The sequence below is a fragment of the Toxorhynchites rutilus genome, chromosome 3 (assembly GCF_029784135.1).
Source record: "Toxorhynchites rutilus septentrionalis strain SRP chromosome 3, ASM2978413v1, whole genome shotgun sequence".
NCBI classification, from domain to species: domain Eukaryota; kingdom Metazoa; phylum Arthropoda; class Insecta; order Diptera; family Culicidae; genus Toxorhynchites; species Toxorhynchites rutilus.
In genome coordinates this window covers 17,999,329-18,018,216 of record NC_073746.1, presented here as the reverse complement: position 1 = coordinate 18,018,216, position 18,888 = coordinate 17,999,329, and the positions used below count along the sequence as shown (strand labels likewise).

At 38.7% G+C, this 18,888-nt stretch overlaps 1 protein-coding gene across 1 annotated transcript in view; it reads right to left on the bottom strand.

Annotated features, from left to right (window-relative positions):
* Positions 1 to 14,858, bottom strand: part of LOC129776205 (CUGBP Elav-like family member 2) — an 852,400-nt gene extending 837,542 nt beyond the window's left edge. Inside the window, exon 1 of the mRNA XM_055781709.1 lies at positions 14,306 to 14,858. The gene's annotated coding sequence lies outside the window, so the exon portion shown is untranslated. The remainder of the gene's footprint in view (positions 1 to 14,305) is intronic.
* Positions 14,859 to 18,888: the final 4,030 nt, after the last annotated feature.

Genomic DNA, 18,888 nt, shown 5'->3' with positions numbered 1-18,888 from the left:
AGTGCTTCTGTAGGCACTCCTTAAGGTAAACCTGCCCGTTTACCGTGCCGGTCATCACGAAGGGGGCGATCCGCTTTCCGCAAGAGCAGATCGCTTGCCACACCATGTACTTTTTGGCAAACTTGGATAGTTTCTGCTTGCGAATCTCCTCCGTAACGCTGAATTTGTCCTCTGCGGAGAAGAACAACAGGCCCGGCAGCTGACGAAAGTCCGCTTTGACGTAGGTTTCGTCGTCCATTACCAGGCAATGCGGCTTCGTCAGCATTTCGGTGTACAGCTTCCGGGCTCGCGTCTTCCCCACCATGTTTTGCCTTTCGTCGCGATTAGGAGCCTTCTGAACCTTGTATGTACGCAGGCCCTCCCGCTGCTTGGTCCGCTGGACGAATGAACTTGACAAATTCAGCTTATTGGCGACATCCCGGACCGAACTTCTCGGATCACGTCTAAACTGCTTAACTATGCGCTTGTGATCTTTTTCACTGACGGAGCATCCATTTTTGCCGTTCTTCACCTTCCGGTCGATGGTTAGGTACTCGAAGTGTCGTTTTAGTACTCTGCTGACCGTGGATTGGACGATTCCCAGCATCTTACCGATGTCCCGATGTGACAACTCCGGATTCTCGAAATGAGTGCACAGGATTTATTCACGACGCTCTTTTTCGTTCGACGACATTTTCCCAAATTTACGAAAAATTGACAGTGAAGCATGGCCAACGTGATCTATACACTCTTATCTGATTATAAGCGAAAGCTGAAGATATAATTCCTAAAAATTAAATTTCTACAGCGTTTTTTCCGTGATGCAATTTGATGTGACACACCCTTTAAAATTGACACTTATAGTCTCTGAAGACTTTGTACGATTTCTCGATCTGAATTGGTATTGAATAAATATTACTTGAAGGACTGGATAGAGTATCAACATAAATTGCATGAATTGGATATATAGCGAAGTTTATGCTTACTATTATACAAATCAACGAAATTGACGATGTTATCTTATCAGTAAATAAAGTTCGCACATATACCAACCAAGGTAACCTACATATTCGAGTCGAATCATATGATAAAATGAGAGTGGTCAAGAATCTTTCTCCCTCTCCCCGTCATTGGAGCACAAATACTTCGAGCACTTTTCATCCACAAAAAAGTTTTGAACGCCTTCCAAACGTTTGCGCCATCGTTCGTTCGATTTATCATTCAAATGCAACCCGTCATCGATTAACTAAAAAGTATCCCCTCTCACAGGAGAAAACGCCGACGGATTCCATCCATTCAACCCGTCCGAATGCCGCTTTCGCGCCGCGTTGTCGTCGTATTCATGTTTATCCAATCTGTATTTGAATTAGTGCTGACGTCAAGGTTACTAGCGACAGTGGCAACCATTGCAGAGCCCGGGAACCACGGAAGTCGGGGGATGGTGAAGTGGGGACAGCAATTCTCGCGTGTTTAGCCTGATTTCGGATGTTGGTTTTTCGTACTTTTTATTGCACTTCTTGGGGGAAAAGGGGAAGGTCCGAGAAGGAATAGGGAAACGCACCAGAAACATGAATTATTGAAACCATCAATGAATCAAAGTTTCGGGGAGATAAAATTAGATATATCTTTGTGATAGCTTTCGCTGGAAAAATAAGAAAATAGAGCGAAAGTAAAATAAACACACCTCTTTCGACTATCCGTAGAACACGAAATGAATTTATATTGGAGACACACACGCATGATGATCTAGTCTACGGCTGAAAATCCTCCTAATATGAGGAATATACGTATACCAATGAGGTGTTCCAGTTTAATGTTACGCGTGACACATCGAAACTCCATTGCTGTTAATCTTCGTTACTGTTCACGGATTCCCTGCTAAAAAAAAATTTCGACCTTCTCCGAATTGTTTTGAAAACTTGTACATATGCTGGCAGTTTCCCAAAATCACAATTTTCATTATCATATGACCAATTTCAATTACGTCTGATTGTTATAAACATTAAACTTCTTTTCATAAAGCCGGTACTCGAAACCAAGGTGTCGGATTAGAATATTATGTTATTGGAAACTATTGAACTTTTTAGGAAAACTAACATTCCAAATACATCGGTAGAAAATCTAACTCTAAAATTTAATTTAATTTGATTTTGAAATTTAATCTTAAAAGTTGGCGTGGAAGCGTGGAATTGCTCATTAGAGTCATGAAAAACATGATCGGTCCTAGTGACTGAAGATTCAAATGATTATTTACGCTCCGTGTTGTTGGGATGAATGCAATTCTGGTCTGTTCAATGTAAAAACGACTTTCCTTTTTTTTTTATTGAAGGTCAGGCCATCGCTTTTCGATACACTCAATTTCTTCCAATGATTAAATGCATTAAAATTGCTGCCTAGGTCACTCGCAATAGCTCTGCAAGCTCATCTTACACTAGTGTTTTGACCAAGTGATGCTTCCAGTCCTTCATCTTCAAACTTTTTCATCTAGGTGGCTGAATTTTCGAACACTCAAACCACATTATACTTTGTGTTGACTTTATTTATTTTATTCAATTTATTCAATCAAAATTGTAGACCGATACATTCTTAATACTACTTAAAACTACTTACTTAAAACTAAAAAAAACTAAAGAGAGCTGGCTGGATAATTTATCCGTTTAATTCAAAAGAAAGAAGTTTAGAAGAAAGAAAAATTATTTATTTATTTATTTCATCAAATCAGCTTAGACTAAATATGCTGCCCAAATATTACAGTGAAATTTAACTATATCGTATTCTATTCAAATAGTCTTTGAGCATTGACCTTGACATGATTACATCAATTATTTCACTGTGTTCGTTACAGAGGCTCATCATACGATTATTAGAACTATATTTGGCATAATTCGTTCTTCGGTAATCTATGTAGAAAATGTTAGGGTCTCTCAGGTGCCTAATCGGTGCGTAAAAAATTAGGTTTCTTGAGTCCACTCGTTGTGAGATGATGTCAATTATAAATAGAATCATGGCAGAGTACCGACGTTCTTTTAGGTTTTCAATATTGATTAGCATGCAACGTGCCTCATATGGGTGGAGATGGTGTGAAGACCAGTCTAGTTTACGAAGTGCAAATTATAAAAATTGTTTTTATACAGATTAAATTCTGTCTTCGCGTGAAGTTATGTAGGGGGACCATACAATACTACAGTATTCGAGAATTGATCTGACGTATGTAATATACAATGTTTTTATTGTGTACGGATCGTGGAAATGGTAACTAAAGCGTTTCATACAAATGTAGCATTTTCTTTACTCTTTCATAAAAAAAATTAAAAAAATTATTCATTGCTGTTTCGAAGAAATTCTCGTACTTTTCCCGTAATACGGCACATTAGGCGGCGCACACCCTTTTCGTCCACTGTTTTGGCGATTTGATTCCACCAGTTCTTCATTTGAGTCATGTTCCTAACAAGTTTTGCCTTTGCCTTAAGCCTCCGCTTCGTGATTGCCCAGTATTTCTCTATCGGCCGGAACTGGGGGCAGTATGGGGGGTTGAGGTCCTTCGGTATTACGCTGACCCCGTTCGTTGCGTACCATTCCATAACCGTTTTGCTGTAATGGCAGCTTGCGAGGTCCGGCCAAAACATTACTGGACCGTCGTGGGCACGAATAAACGGCAGAATCCGTTTCTGTAGGCACTCTTTTTTGTAGACTTCTGATGTCATTGTCTTGTCAGTGAGAAAGACTTTGGTTTTCTGTCCACAACTGCATATCCCCTGCCAAATCATGTACTTGCGGGCGAATTTATCCGCAAACACGAACTTAAATTTTGCAGGTACATCCCCCCGAGCCGTCGCCAAATAAAATTTTTGACCTGGGATTTGCCCAAAGTCCGCCTTCACGTAGGTCTCATCGTCCATCAGAATACATCCGTCGAACTTGGTCAGCACTTGGTCGTACAGCTTTCGAGCACGGATTCTGGCCACATTGTTCTGCTTCAGCGTCCGATTTGGCTGTTTGCTGGCTCGGAATGACCTTATTCCTTCCCGGAGACGAATTCGTCGCACCGTACTGTGAGCGGCCTGGAACTTATTGGCCAAATCGCGGTCTGAAAGATTGGGATTCCTCTTGACGGCCTTGATGACTTTCCCACGCAGTTTCCGGTCGACAGTTCCACTCCGACGCTTCGAATGCGGCTTCCGAGCCGTCGTCAATGTTTCCTTGTACTGCTTGATAACACGCCATACGGTATTTCTGGGCATTTTAAGCTGTTTAGCTAGCTTAGATGCCGACAACAAAGGATTTTCAAGAAAACTGTGCACAATTTTATCTCTCCGTTCGGCTTCCATGGCGGTTGTTTACAAAATGCTATCGTTTGGTGTTATGACATAAATACATGGTGAAAGGTAATGAATTTCCCGACACGTGGGTGAAAAAAGTTTCCAAATCCGTCGGTTGTTCCAATATTAAATGAAGCAGACTTTAAAGTCAGTGTATAGAGCTTCAACTTGATTACAATTATCCATAGCATTCAAAGTGAATGTGATAAATTCCAGCGAATTTATTGTTGTTGATCGTCCTTTGAAAAAAACCGTGTTGATTGTTCGTAATTCGTGTCTTTAGTTGTTGAAAAGTTTTTGGTTTATTATGGCTTCAAAGAGTTTTGGAATGCAATAAATAAATGCTATTCCACGATAATTCTTTACATCGGATCTATTACCGGATTTGAATATTGGTACAAGAAATGAGTTTTTCCATATTTTGGGAACCTTTCTGATTCCGATGACGTATTGAAAAGCCATAAAAGTGGATGAGTTAATTCAGATGCCATTTTTTTTATAAAAACCAGTGGAATTCCGTCAGGAAATGGCCCTTTCGAGACATCAAGCTTATTTAATGCGTCGAAAATTTCAATGTCAATTAGATTTCTGACTCCAACATCACATGGAAATTCTGGAAGAAATGCAAAGAAGTCACGATCTCGGTCCTCCTCAGCTGTTTCAATATAAACTTCTTGAAAAAATGTTGCAAAGAGGTTGAAATTTTTGTCTGGGTCATTCCCCACGGTATCGTATCGGGAAACCATTGCTTTTTAATTTTGTTTTTATGTAATAAAATAAGCTTTACGGGTTAAACTTTATGTCCGCCTCTGTTTTTAAGTTATAATCTTCAAAAGCGCTTTTAACAGTTGAGTTGAGCTGTTCGCAAATGTTCAAATATTTTCCGAGATTAGCGTCAGATTTGTATTTGTTATGAATTTTATGTTCCTTCTGTTTTTTATTTTTAGATTCTTTATGTTTTGGTTACACCAAATCGGATATTTTGTGTTTATATTTCTCCTTTTGTGTCTTGTTGGTATCTCCTCCTCTATAATTTTATTGATCATCGGGTAACAAGTCGTCATTGCTACTTCAATGTTTTTCACACTTGTAAATAAATCCTGCCAATTGATTACTTTACCACTCTTCTCCGAGCAATCGGAATGAAATTCGCAAATTTCGAACGCTCCAAATTTCGCACATAACTGGGCATTTCCTCAAATATTATGCTCCAAAAATTTTCATCAGCTCGAATCAGATTATCGACAAAGCAGAAAAAATTTGAACGATCATTTACTGTAAAAAAAATATGTTTTTTTTCTCCCACACTGTAGTCTAATATATTGAATTTAATTTTCAAATCCAAGAAGTGAGTTTCTTGTTGTAAATTTCTATGTTTATCTGTATTATACAATAAATTTCTTATAAACAGTGCCTTTATTTTTAGTTCAGGATCAATCAATTTCAACCCCCCTTTCATATAATCAAGATATAATTGGTTCTACTCTAAAAATGGATTTATATCAGTCTATACTTACTCAGCAGCCTTCAAACCTTTCGTTTCACAAGATCTTGTAAGTGTGCTTTTCATCTCATTTAAATTATCAACACAAGATTTTTTTTTATTTGCAAGCTTCAATTAACCTATCGAGAAATAGCATGATTCTTTCTGATAAAAGTTTTGTGACCAAGGACCTATTATCAATCACATTTTTCGAATTATCCTTATTATCCGAGAAGTCATTCGGTGACGAAAATGCACCCGAGAGTGAGGCATTGAAGATCATATTTTAAAAGGAAATTCAAAGGTCAAAATTTCGCAGATAAAATTCAAAGGTTAGGAGCATCAATATATGAAATATGAATATGAAATAAAGTTAACGTTAATAACCACTTCCACTACGAATTTTGATGATTTGCACGCCAAACGAATCGGAAATTCTTCAAGATTTTATTTTTTATTTTTTATTTTTTTTTACATTATGATTCTCCAATCCACAAATGGTTCAACACGTTCGTCGCTCAACGCGACGTTTCTGACTTTCTTGCGGGGCCCATCTTGCGGATAAATTATTAAATGAAGATCAAACTTAATTGTAGACAGCTAGCCCAACAATATTTTAGAAAATTTGAAGACGGATTGACAACAATAACCAATGCCAAAGTTATATTGTGTGAGTTTCGTAAAAAGATCTATATGATAGAGACATTATTCCTAGGCTACCTTTAGAATGGCAACAAATTTTACAACAAAATGGTGCATTTTTGACCCAAATCGGACAATCCGAAGCATATTAAAAATAGTTTTGAATTTCATCCAAAAATAATGGATTACTTTTTCCCCAACCTAATACTCTCACGCGTCTATGCAACCGCACCAGCAGCTATGTGGATAGCGTGGTCGTGTAAAACAGCCTTTGCATTCTTTTCGGCCTTGGATCGTTTGGACTTTTTTTTGTGTACAATCCCAAGCTGACGTTCAGTCTGAGAGAAAGAGATGTCTGCCCCCTCTACATACAAACATTTTGAAGCTTTTGAAAAAGTGCTTTTATTTGTTCATTTCACCCTTCAACACACGAATAGTAATGCATTTTAAGAGCGAAACTATTACCATCCGAGAGTCCTTGGTTTGCACAGCGGTTTGTAGTTATCCTCCGTGCTGTTGTAAGGTTTTGGAGGATAACTACAGAATCATGGAGGATGTGAATTTGGTATATCGCAGATGAGTGTTTGGCATGTCAAATTTAAGATTTTTTGCTCCTCTTTCCAACTATGTATAGAGAGTATCGTATTTTTCCATAGTTTCCCGGAAAAATTACAAAAACGCATCGGGCAAGGATGAGAGTTTGGTATATCGCAGATGAGTTTTTGGCATGTCAAATTGTAGATTTTTTGTTCCTTTTTCCAACAATGTATAGATAGTATCGTATTTTTCCATAGTTTCCCGGAAAAATTACAAAAACCCATCGGGCAAACGGAGGATAACTACAGAATCACGGAGGATGAGAGTTTGGTATATCGCAGATGAGTGTTTGGCATGTCAAATTGTAGATTTTTTGCACCTCTTTCCAACAATGTATAGAGAGTATCGTATGTTTCCATAGTTTCCCGGAAAAATTACAAAAACCCATCGGGCAAACGGAGGATAACTACAGAATCATGGAGGATGAAAGTTTGGTATATCGCAGATGAGTGTTTGGCATGTCAAATTGTAGATTTTTTGCTCCTCTTTCCAACAATGTATAGAAAATATCGTATTTTTCCATAGTTTCCCGGAAAAATTACAAAAACGCATCGGGCAAACGGAGGATAACTACAGAAACATGGAGGATGAGAGTTTGGTATATCGCAGATGAGTGTTTGGCATGTCAAATTGTAGATTTTTTGCTCCTCTTTCCAACAATGTATAGAGAGTATCGTATTTTTCCATAGTATCCCGGAAAAATTACAAAAATGCTTCGGGCAAACGGAGGATAACTACATAATCATGGAGGATGAGAGTTTGGTATATCTCAGATGAGTTTTTGGCATGTGAAATTGTAGATTTTTTGTTCCTCTTTCCAACAATGTATAGAGAGTATCGTATTTTTCGATAGTTTCCCGGAAAAATTACAAAAACGCATCGGGCAAACGGAGGATAACTACAGAATAATGGAGGATGAGAGTTTGGTATGTCGTAGATGAGTGTTTGGCATGTCAAATTGTAGATTTTTCGTTCCTCTTTCCAACAATGTATAGAGAGTATCGTATTTTTCCATAGTTTCCCGGAAAAATTACAAAAACGCTTCGGGCAAACGGAGGATAACTACATAATCATGGAGGATGAGAGTTTGGTATATCGCAGATGAGTTTTTGGCATGTCAAATTGTAGATTTTTTGTTCCTCTTTCCAACAATGTATAGAGAGTATCGTATTTTTCCATAGTTTCCCGGAAAAATTACAAAAACGCATCGGGCAAACGGAGGATAACTACAGAAACATGGAGGATGAGAGTTTGGTATATCGCAGATGAGTGTTTGGCATGTTAAATTGTAGATTTTTTGCTCCTCTTTCCAACAATGTATAGAGAGTATCGTATTTTTCCATAGTATCCCGGAAAAATTACAAAAATGCTTCGGGCAAACGGAGGATAACTACATAATCATGGAGGATGAGAGTTTGGTATATCTCAGATGAGTTTTTGGCATGTCAAATTGTAGATTTTTTGTTCCTCTTTCCAACAATGTATAGAGAGTATCGTATTTTTCGATAGTTTCCCGGAAAAATTACAAAAACGCATCGGGCAAACGGAGGATAACTACAGAATAATGGAGGATGAGAGTTTGGTATGTCGTAGATGAGTGTTTGGCATGTCAAATTGTAGATTTTTTGCTCCTCTTTCCAACAATGTATAGAGAGTATCGTATTTTTCCATAGTATCCCGGAAAAATTACAAAAACGCTTCGGGTAAACGGAGGATAACTACATAATCATGGAGGATGAGAGTTTGGTATATCGCAGATGAGTTTTTGGCATGCCAAATTGTAGATTTTTTGTTCCTATTTGCAACAATGTATAGAGAGTATCGTATTTTTCCATAGTTTCCCGGAAAAATTACAAAAACGCATCGGGCAAACGGAGGATAACTACAGAAACATGGAGGATGAGAGTTTGGTATGTCGTAGATGAGTGTTTGGCATGTCAAATTGTAGATTTTTTTTCCGCTTTCCAACAATGTATAGAGAGTATCGTATTTTTCCATAGTTTCCCGGAAAAATTACAAAAACGCTTCGGGCAAACGGAGGATAACTACAGAATAATGGAGGATGAGAGTTTGGTATGTCGTAGATGAGTGTTTGGCATGTCAAATTGTAGATTTTTTGCTCCTCTTTCCATTAATGTATAGAATGTATCGTATTTTGTCATAGTATCCCGGAAAACAATCAAAAACGCATCGGGCAAACGGAGGATAACTCACAACCATGGAGGATGAGAGTTTGGTATATCGCAGATGAGTGTTTGGCATGTCAAATTGTAGATTTTTTGCTCCTCTTTCCAACAATGTATAGAGAGTATCGTATTTTTCCATAGTTTCCCGGAAAAATTACAAAAACGCATCGGGCAAGGATGAGAGTTTGGTATATCGCAGATGAGTTTTTGGCATGTCAAATTGTAGATTTTTTGCTCCTCTTTCCAACAATGTATAGATAGTATCGTATTTTTCCATAGTTTCCCGGAAAAATTACAAAAACGCATCGGGCAAACGGAGGATAACTACAGAAACATGGAGGATGAGAGTTTGGTATATCGCAGATGAGTGTTTGGCATGTTAAATTGTAGATTTTTTGCTCCTCTTTCCAACAATGTATAGAGAGTATCGTATTTTTCCATAGTATCCCGGAAAAATTACAAAAATGCTTCGGGCAAACGGAGGATAACTACATAATCATGGAGGATGAGAGTTTGGTATATCTCAGATGAGTTTTTGGCATGTGAAATTGTAGATTTTTTGTTCCTCTTTCCAACAATGTATAGAGAGTATCGTATTTTTCGATAGTTTCCCGGAAAAATTACAAAAACGCATCGGGCAAACGGAGGATAACTACAGAAACATGGAGGATGAGAGTTTGGTATATCGCAGATGAGTGTTTGGCATGTTAAATTGTAGATTTTTTGCTCCTCTTTCCAACAATGTATAGAGAGTATCGTATTTTTCCATAGTATCCCGGAAAAATTACAAAAATGCTTCGGGCAAACGGAGGATAACTACATAATCATGGAGGATGAGAGTTTGGTATATCTCAGATGAGTTTTTGGCATGTCAAATTGTAGATTTTTTGTTCCTTTTTCCAACAATGTATAGAGAGTATCGTTTTTTTCCATAGTTTCCCGGAAAAATTACAAAAACGCATCGGGCAAACGGAGGATAACTACAGAATAATGGAGGATGAGAGTTTGGTATGTCGTAGATGAGTGTTTGGCATGTCAAATTGTAGATTTTTTGCTCCTCTTTCCAACAATGTATAGAGAGTATCGTATTTTTCCATAGTATCCCGGAAAAATTACAAAAACACTTCGGGCAAACGGAGGATAACTACATAATCATGGAGGATGAGAGTTTGGTATATCGCAGATGAGTTTTTGGCATGCCAAATTGTAGATTTTTTGTTCCTATTTGCAACAATGTATAGAGAGTATCGTATTTTTCCATAGTTTCCCGGAAAAATTACAAAAACGCATCGGGCAAACGGAGGATAACTACAGAATAATGGAGAATGAGAGTTTGGTATGTCGTAGATGAGTGTTTGGCATGTCAAATTGTAGATTTTTTGCTCCTCTTTCCAACAATGTATAGGGATTGTCGTATGTTTCCATAGTATCCCGGAAAAAAATCAAAAACGCATCGGGCAAACGGAGGATAACTACAGAATCATGGAGGATGAGAGTTTGGTATATCGCAGATGAGTTTTTGGCATGCCAAATTGTAGATTTTTTGTTCCTATTTGCAACAATGTATAGAGAGTATCGTATTTTTCCATAGTTTCCCGGAAAAATTACAAAAACGCATCGGGCAAACGGAGGATAACTACAGAATAATGGAGAATGAGAGTTTGGTATGTCGTAGATGAGTGTTTGGCATGTCAAATTGTAGATTTTTTGCTCCTCTTTCCAACAATGTATAGAGAGTATCGTATTTTTCCATAGTTTCCCGGAAAAATTACAAAAACGCATCGGGCAAACGGAGGATAACTACAGAATCACGGAGGATGAGAGTTTGGTATATCGCAGATGAGTGTTTGGCATGTCAAATTGTAGATTTTTTGCTCCTCTTTCCAACAATGTATAGAGAGTATCGTATTTTTCCATAGTATCCCGGAAAAATTACAAAAACACTTCGGGCAAACGGAGGATAACTACATAATCATGGAGGATGAGAGTTTGGTATATCGCAGATGAGTTTTTGGCATGCCAAATTGTAGATTTTTTGTTCCTATTTGCAACAATGTATAGAGAGTATCGTATTTTTCCATAGTTTCCCGGAAAAATTACAAAAACGCATCGGGCAAACGGAGGATAACTACAGAATAATGGAGAATGAGAGTTTGGTATGTCGTAGATGAGTGTTTGGCATGTCAAATTGTAGATTTTTTGCTCCTCTTTCCAACAATGTATAGGGATTGTCGTATGTTTCCATAGTATCCCGGAAAAAAATCAAAAACGCATCGGGCAAACGGAGGATAACTACAGAATCATGGAGGATGAGAGTTTGGTATATCGCAGATGAGTTTTTGGCATGCCAAATTGTAGATTTTTTGTTCCTATTTGCAACAATGTATAGAGAGTATCGTATTTTTCCATAGTTTCCCGGAAAAATTACAAAAACGCATCGGGCAAACGGAGGATAACTACAGAATAATGAAGAATGAGAGTTTGGTATGTCGTAGATGAGTGTTTGGCATGTCAAATTGTAGATTTTTTGCTCCTCTTTCCAACAATGTATAGAGAGTATCGTATTTTTCCATAGTTTCCCGGAAAAATTACAAAAACGCATCGGGCAAACGGAGGATAACTACAGAATCACGGAGGATGAGAGTTTGGTATATCGCAGATGAGTGTTTGGCATGTCAAATTGTAGATTTTTTGCTCCTCTTTCCAACAATGTATAGAGAGTATCGTATTTTTCCATAGTATCCCGGAAAAATTACAAAAACACTTCGGGCAAACGGAGGATAACTACATAATCATGGAGGATGAGAGTTTGGTATATCGCAGATGAGTTTTTGGCATGCCAAATTGTAGATTTTTTGTTCCTATTTGCAACAATGTATAGAGAGTATCGTATTTTTCCATAGTTTCCCGGAAAAATTACAAAAACGCATCGGGCAAACGGAGGATAACTACAGAATAATGAAGAATGAGAGTTTGGTATGTCGTAGATGAGTGTTTGGCATGTCAAATTGTAGATTTTTTGCTCCTCTTTCCAACAATGTATAGAGAGTATCGTATTTTTCCATAGTTTCCCGGAAAAATTACAAAAACGCATCGGGCAAACGGAGGATAACTACAGAATCACGGAGGATGAGAGTTTGGTATATCGCAGATGAGTGTTTGGCATGTCAAATTGTAGATTTTTTGCTCCTCTTTCCAACAATGTATAGAGAGTATCGTATTTTTCCATAGTATCCCGGAAAAATTACAAAAACACTTCGGGCAAACGGAGGATAACTACATAATCATGGAGGATGAGAGTTTGGTATATCGCAGATGAGTTTTTGGCATGCCAAATTGTAGATTTTTTGTTCCTCTTTCCAACAATGTATAGAGAGTATCGTATGTTTCCATAGTATCCCGGAAAAAAATCAAAAACGCATCGGGCAAACGGAGGATAACTACAGAATCATGGAGGATGAGAGTTTGGTATATCGCAGATGAGTTTTTGGCATGCCAAATTGTAGATTTTTTGTTCCTATTTGCAACAATGTATAGAGAGTATCGTATTTTTCCATAGTTTCCCGGAAAAATTACAAAAACGCATCGGGCAAACGGAGGATAACTACAGAATAATGAAGAATGAGAGTTTGGTATGTCGTAGATGAGTGTTTGGCATGTCAAATTGTAGATTTTTTGCTCCTCTTTCCAACAATGTATAGAGAGTATCGTATTTTTCCATAGTTTCCCGGAAAAATTACAAAAACGCATCGGGCAAACGGAGGATAACTACAGAATCACGGAGGATGAGAGTTTGGTATATCGCAGATGAGTGTTTGGCATGTCAAATTGTAGATTTTTTGCTCCTATTTCCAACAATGTATAGAGAGTATCGTATTTTTCCATAGTTTTCCGATTGCTACATCACAGATTGCTAAGCACTGTGATAAAAGCTTACAAAATGTGTTCATACCTCCAAATCTTTAGTAAATCTGAAGCAGGGCCGCACTAAGGGGAAAAGTTGTATCATTTCTTGAAAAAATTATAGGGTTTTTATGCCTTTTTGAGAAAGAACATTTGCATAGTTCTACTCACAAGGGCTTTTCCCTATTCACAAACACGGCTCATTGATGCTTAACGTTGCTGAGCCAATTGAAAATAATTGTTTAAAAAAAAATAAGGGGAAAAGTAAAATCAAAGTCATGATATGGATATGGAAACATGAACCAATGTTCGCTGCGTACGATTTAAAGCCAAATTTAATGTAAATTCAGACTACTAAACAGAAATATGAAACTGTGTAATACACAAAAATAGGGGAAATATGATTTTTATTTAGGAGTTACACTAAATTTTGAAGGATGAGAGTTACATAAGAGGTATGGTCCAGTTCTTAGATTCAAATGATAGAGGGGATCACGTACTTCAAATCTGCATCATCAAACTCAAGATTTTCGAGTGATATCAGAAATAATTCGAAAATATGTTTTTCACTCTTTCGATTACACTATTCCACTTTGTTTTGGTTTTGGAATACTTAATATCAATGATCTGTATACTGCATTGAATATCAACCTCTTAGTCTAACTTCGATGGGTCACGTATCGAGTAATTTCACCACTCTGATGATCGCCCTATGATTTGCAAATGCACCACGAGCGAGACTGGATGGTGTAGTGGAAGGGGTTAAGTCCCGTGCCTTTCCCTCATATGGCGTATGTCATCATTAATAATCGTGCTTCAGAAGCCCTCGTTTTAGACTTTATTTCTAATTAGTGATCCAAGCTTCGACTTGTTTAGATACCGCCTCATCGATTATAATTTAATTCCAAAATTAGAAGAACTATTTCATCCAGGGTGCAAATTCAACTTTTTTGTCATCTGAATCAGATCACTGAATAATGTTGTTGATATTTGGTCCTAATGAAATCGAATATCTGAAAAATAAATAACAGGAAAGGCAAGACATTTTTGTCCGGATTTCTCATGCCGGTACCCGCCTTGCTTTGCAAAAAAGAAAATCTCACAATCTCACAATAAACACGAAAAACAAGTCGCAAACAGCCTCGAACAGTGCAGTACAGAATACTCTCGATTCGGGGAACGTCACTTACCTCTACCTTTCACGACGACCACGATCGAGTAGGTGGTGGGATGCTTTCGACGAAGGTCCACACATGCACAAATAACACGAACGATCCAAAAGCAGCTATCAACACCGATGAGCGATGAGCAATACAGAACAAACAGGAACAGGAACAATCAACACTGTGTACTTCCTGCTGCCTCGTTTTATGGACAGGATCCACGTGGAACAACACGAAACACGAGCACACGAGCACACGCACGATCGTTATCACATAAAAACGCATAAAGGAAATGACGATTATCTATTTACAGAAAAAAAACACAGTTATGTGCAAATTTGGTTTGCCGAAAAAGGAGCACACATAGAATAAACAGAGGAGTGTTAGAGATCGAGAGGACAATTCACAAAATAAACCACAACACAACGTGTAAACAAAACAGATCTGTATTCGTTTCGGACTTTTGCGCGCACGTTTCGGACAGACAAACACAACACAGCGTACGGATTATTTCAAAAACAACATTCAACAGAATTGTAAAAGAAATTAAACGGGTAATTCACGAAAAACAATAAAATGAAACGAAACACGCAGCAATTGAGTCGGTATTCTAGATCGAGCCAACCAGTGTGAGAAGCGCCAAAGTCGAGACTGAGCCGTCGCGGCGATGACAAAATTCGTTGAGATTATCGGTTTTCGCCGCCGAGAATTGACTGCTGCCGCGAGGTCCTCCTATCGCCACCGCAATACTGCCTATCGTCAGCACATATTCCTTATTTTCAGCTCTTCCTCACCGCACAACACAACACAGCTCAGCGCGCACAGAGCCGGCGATCGATCTGATAATGAAAATACATATGCTGTGCTCTTCTCTTTCCCACTTTCCCGCCTGTGTGTCTCTCCCGCGTGATGTGTATTCTAATAGCGATAAGGTTGGGCGCAAAAGCCACATCGCCGCATTGTTGACGCGCAACTGATAAAGCCCGAAGCTCCGATTGATTTACGCCTGCCTGAAATGGAAGCATACGGAGAGATGATCCTCGAAGTGCAGCATGATCTAGTGTATTTTGCTAGCCGGAGTGCAGATTGGTAATCGGCGCGTATTCTCTCAGTTTGGTGCCTGCGTGGTTTACCGGTCCGCTCTCTGTATATGATTATGCCCTGGGAATTTTGTGTACTCTCCGTGTGCGATCCTCGCTGATGAAAGCAGTGTTGGTAGTTTTTATTAGTTTAATCTTTTAGCGTGCGCTTGTATCTTATTGAAATAAACTAATCACTTTATGTTGGTGTGCTTTATACTTTCATTTGGGTCCTTTTGACGCAGAACTACGTCTTTCAGGAAGGGTACCAGATCAGAAAACAGGTCACGTTTTTATGAAATAAAGTTAACGTTAATAACTATTTTTGCCGCGAACGGATTTTGGCGATTTATATACCAAACGAATTGGAAATTCCCTAACATTTGTTTGATAATCCCATAGTCTTTATATGGTTTAAATTGATGAAAATTGGAAGCATTCCCATTTCCTCATACATTTGTTCTGTCCATTTGTGTACTTTCCCTAACAGAGCTGTCAATAACGAGCAACTTATCGACGAGCAACGAAGGGGATATCGTAAGATGTAAAGTCTCCGTGAACAAAGGAAAAGAAGAAGAACGAAGGGGAATATTTGCCTGGAGTATAAACAGTGGATCTCGCTGAGGCAAACATTCATTCTTCGTGAGGAAATCGACTGAACAACATCGTTGCTGGGCGAGCTGGACGGCGAGGGATCGAATGCCTTTCTCAAGGCAATGGGGGTGGAGGAGTAATATGATGGATAAAGTAAAGTTTTCCAAGGGCCTTTTTGAAGGTTAGAGACGAATGAACTGAAGAAGTTTAAAGTCTCAGGCAAGGAGGGAAGGCAAACTTTCAGTATCGTTCTGTATTCAAAGCAATGACAATCGCTTGTTCTTCCTTGTTTTGCGTCATCACATGTCTTCGTTTCGGATTGAGCTGTGGACGCGACCAAATTACTCACTCGCTGATGTCTCTAGCATTGCAATCATTGCATCAAACTGACGCCATTGCATTAAGGTTTTAAACTACACAATTGTGTGGGGAATCATCAAGCTAGGCTATCGAGAAAATAAATTTTCTGGAATTTTGTCAGTGATTTGGTTTCGCATGACGGTAGGAAAACTCTCCACAAAGGATGACAGCTAAGTTAATCTAGACTGGCAATATTAACAGAAAGGGCTTCTGTAGAGAAGAGCGCAAAACGGAGATAAGTGTGTGTATATTTAGTTACTTCAAGCCATCGATATATGGATTTTTGTGTGCGTACGTGCGTGCTTCATAGTCCGTACGTAAAAAATAGTGCATTGGTCCTGTTACGATGCAAAAATCGCCTATTTTTATGCTATGATTGCCGATTGTTTTGTGTTGCAAATTACGCAGTCCTAATGATAAATATAAACAAGGCGGGAAGATAGCGGGAGGGAGATATTTACGCTAGGGTATTAGTTATGAATATCTGCTGAAGCAAATATTCATCCTTTTTCCAAGCAGTTAACATTGTTTGTTTTCTGTCATCAATGCATTGGACTAACGCTATGGTGAAGCAGGTGTTAAGGTTGTGCACAAAAAAATTATTTGGGGAATACCAAGTTCTTCAATAAGTTATATTAAGTTATTAATTTATTTGGGCTCGCGTGCCAGTCGCAAAACTGCTTTCAACTAGGATTGCATTTGCGCTTTATTTATTTAGTCACCAAGAAAGTAAGTGTTGTTCTGGAATTTTGAATGTGATTGGTTTCGCTTGCCAGTAGCAAAACTTTCTCCACTAAGGATGACAGCTGCGCTTATCTCGAGCAAAGTATTGTTCTGCGAGCACAAGAATAAGTCATCAAACAATTATCATCAAATGCTTCTACAATAAAAAAAAAACATTTCAGAGCGACCAAACTGGTAGAATGGTTATTTCCAAATTTTCGTAGTATTATAAAAAATATCCGCAGTTATAAACAAGCGACTTGAATTAAACCACAGCGTAGTTCTACGTCAACAATGCGGTCGTGTCTTGAACACAACCTACTATTATTTTTTTTCTTCTGAATTTTCCAAAAGTTTCGTAGCGTTTTACTAGGACATTTTTAATGAAATATCATTTTGTAGCTTCAGCCTACAGTTTGGGTAACTGAATCAATATCACAATTCAATCGAACAAAAATAGAAAAATAGGAATGAAATTCAATACTGTTTACTGATACTTTTTTCATAATCCGTTTATTCTTACAGCCTCAATTACACAAGTTTTCTTTATTTGTAACTATGTTTCCATACTACTAAATAAAAACATTTTTACTTAATTTATGGTTAATAAGGAAGGGAACCAATTGATTGACTTTTTCCGGATGATGATAAAAAAATGACTTTTTTGGGATGGTGATAAAAAACTAAGACAGATAATTGAGTTTGATAAATTTCCCATGGAAAGTTATTAGCTTACTTGCCAAAAAATTCTCCGCCCTTGCGAACGGCCTTCCGGCAGTTAACCGGAGCATTCGCCATGGAAAACATGCGTATAGGCATGTTTTTGAGATCTTTCTTCGTTTTATTTATTAATTCCTTCTCAGTTTTCGCGACAAAATTGTTGGAGTAGATTATATGCTTTTGGTTTGCCCAGAAATACTCGATGGGACGCATCTGGGGGACGTTGGGCGGGTTCGCTGGCTTGGGTACCACATCGATATTCAGCCGTTCCATTTCCTCTCACAGTGCTCCCGTGGCCGAGTGGTTAGCGTCCCACATTATCATTCCGGGGGTTCGGATTCGATTTCCGTTCTGGCCGCGGGATTTTTCGTCAAAGAAATTTCTTCCGACTTGCACTGTGATCACGCGTTTTCTAGAGCTTGCCACTCCTGAAAACATTCAAGGCGTGTTATCCGGCATAGAAATCTCAACTAAGTACTGCTAATAAAAAAATGACGCAAGTAATACCTACGTTTAGAAGGCAAAAGTTCCACTGGGAACGCCCTTATGGTATTTCTTGATGAACGACGCAACTTCCGGCAGGAATTTCGTACTATAAATTTTCCGTTCACGGCCAGTCCGGAATTAAAGAAGAGTGGCTGATTGTCAGCCACAGAAGCACCTTCAGAGCTCACTTCCTTCGTGGGGGAAGTATAATACGAAGTGCCCTCTAGAATGAGATAGGTCTCGCCGTGCATCACCACCGGCACGTCGCGATTCGCCGGAAAATCGACTTGACAATCTTATTCAGCCGCTGTCGCAGCGTCATTGCCTGCAGCTCCGAGACCAGTGGACAGGACTTCTGCTTCCTGACGTGTATGTCCATGTTCGCCGGGTAGTTTTTCACTGTTTGGCCGGTTGCATCGATCTCCCGGCTAAGCGCACGCAGCGATGTAGCCACTTTTCCCTCGATCTTCCTCTTTAGCATAATTTTTTCTCTCTATCATAGTGACTTTCAACACATTTTGGTTGGTTCGTCACTTTTACTTCCATTTTTGGAAGAATGTCGGGAGTGAGAATTGAACTCGTGACCCTTAATCTCTTCAGCATCCTTTGGAGCTTCTTCTCGCTCAGGGTCGTAGGCCGTCCGGAACCGGGCTT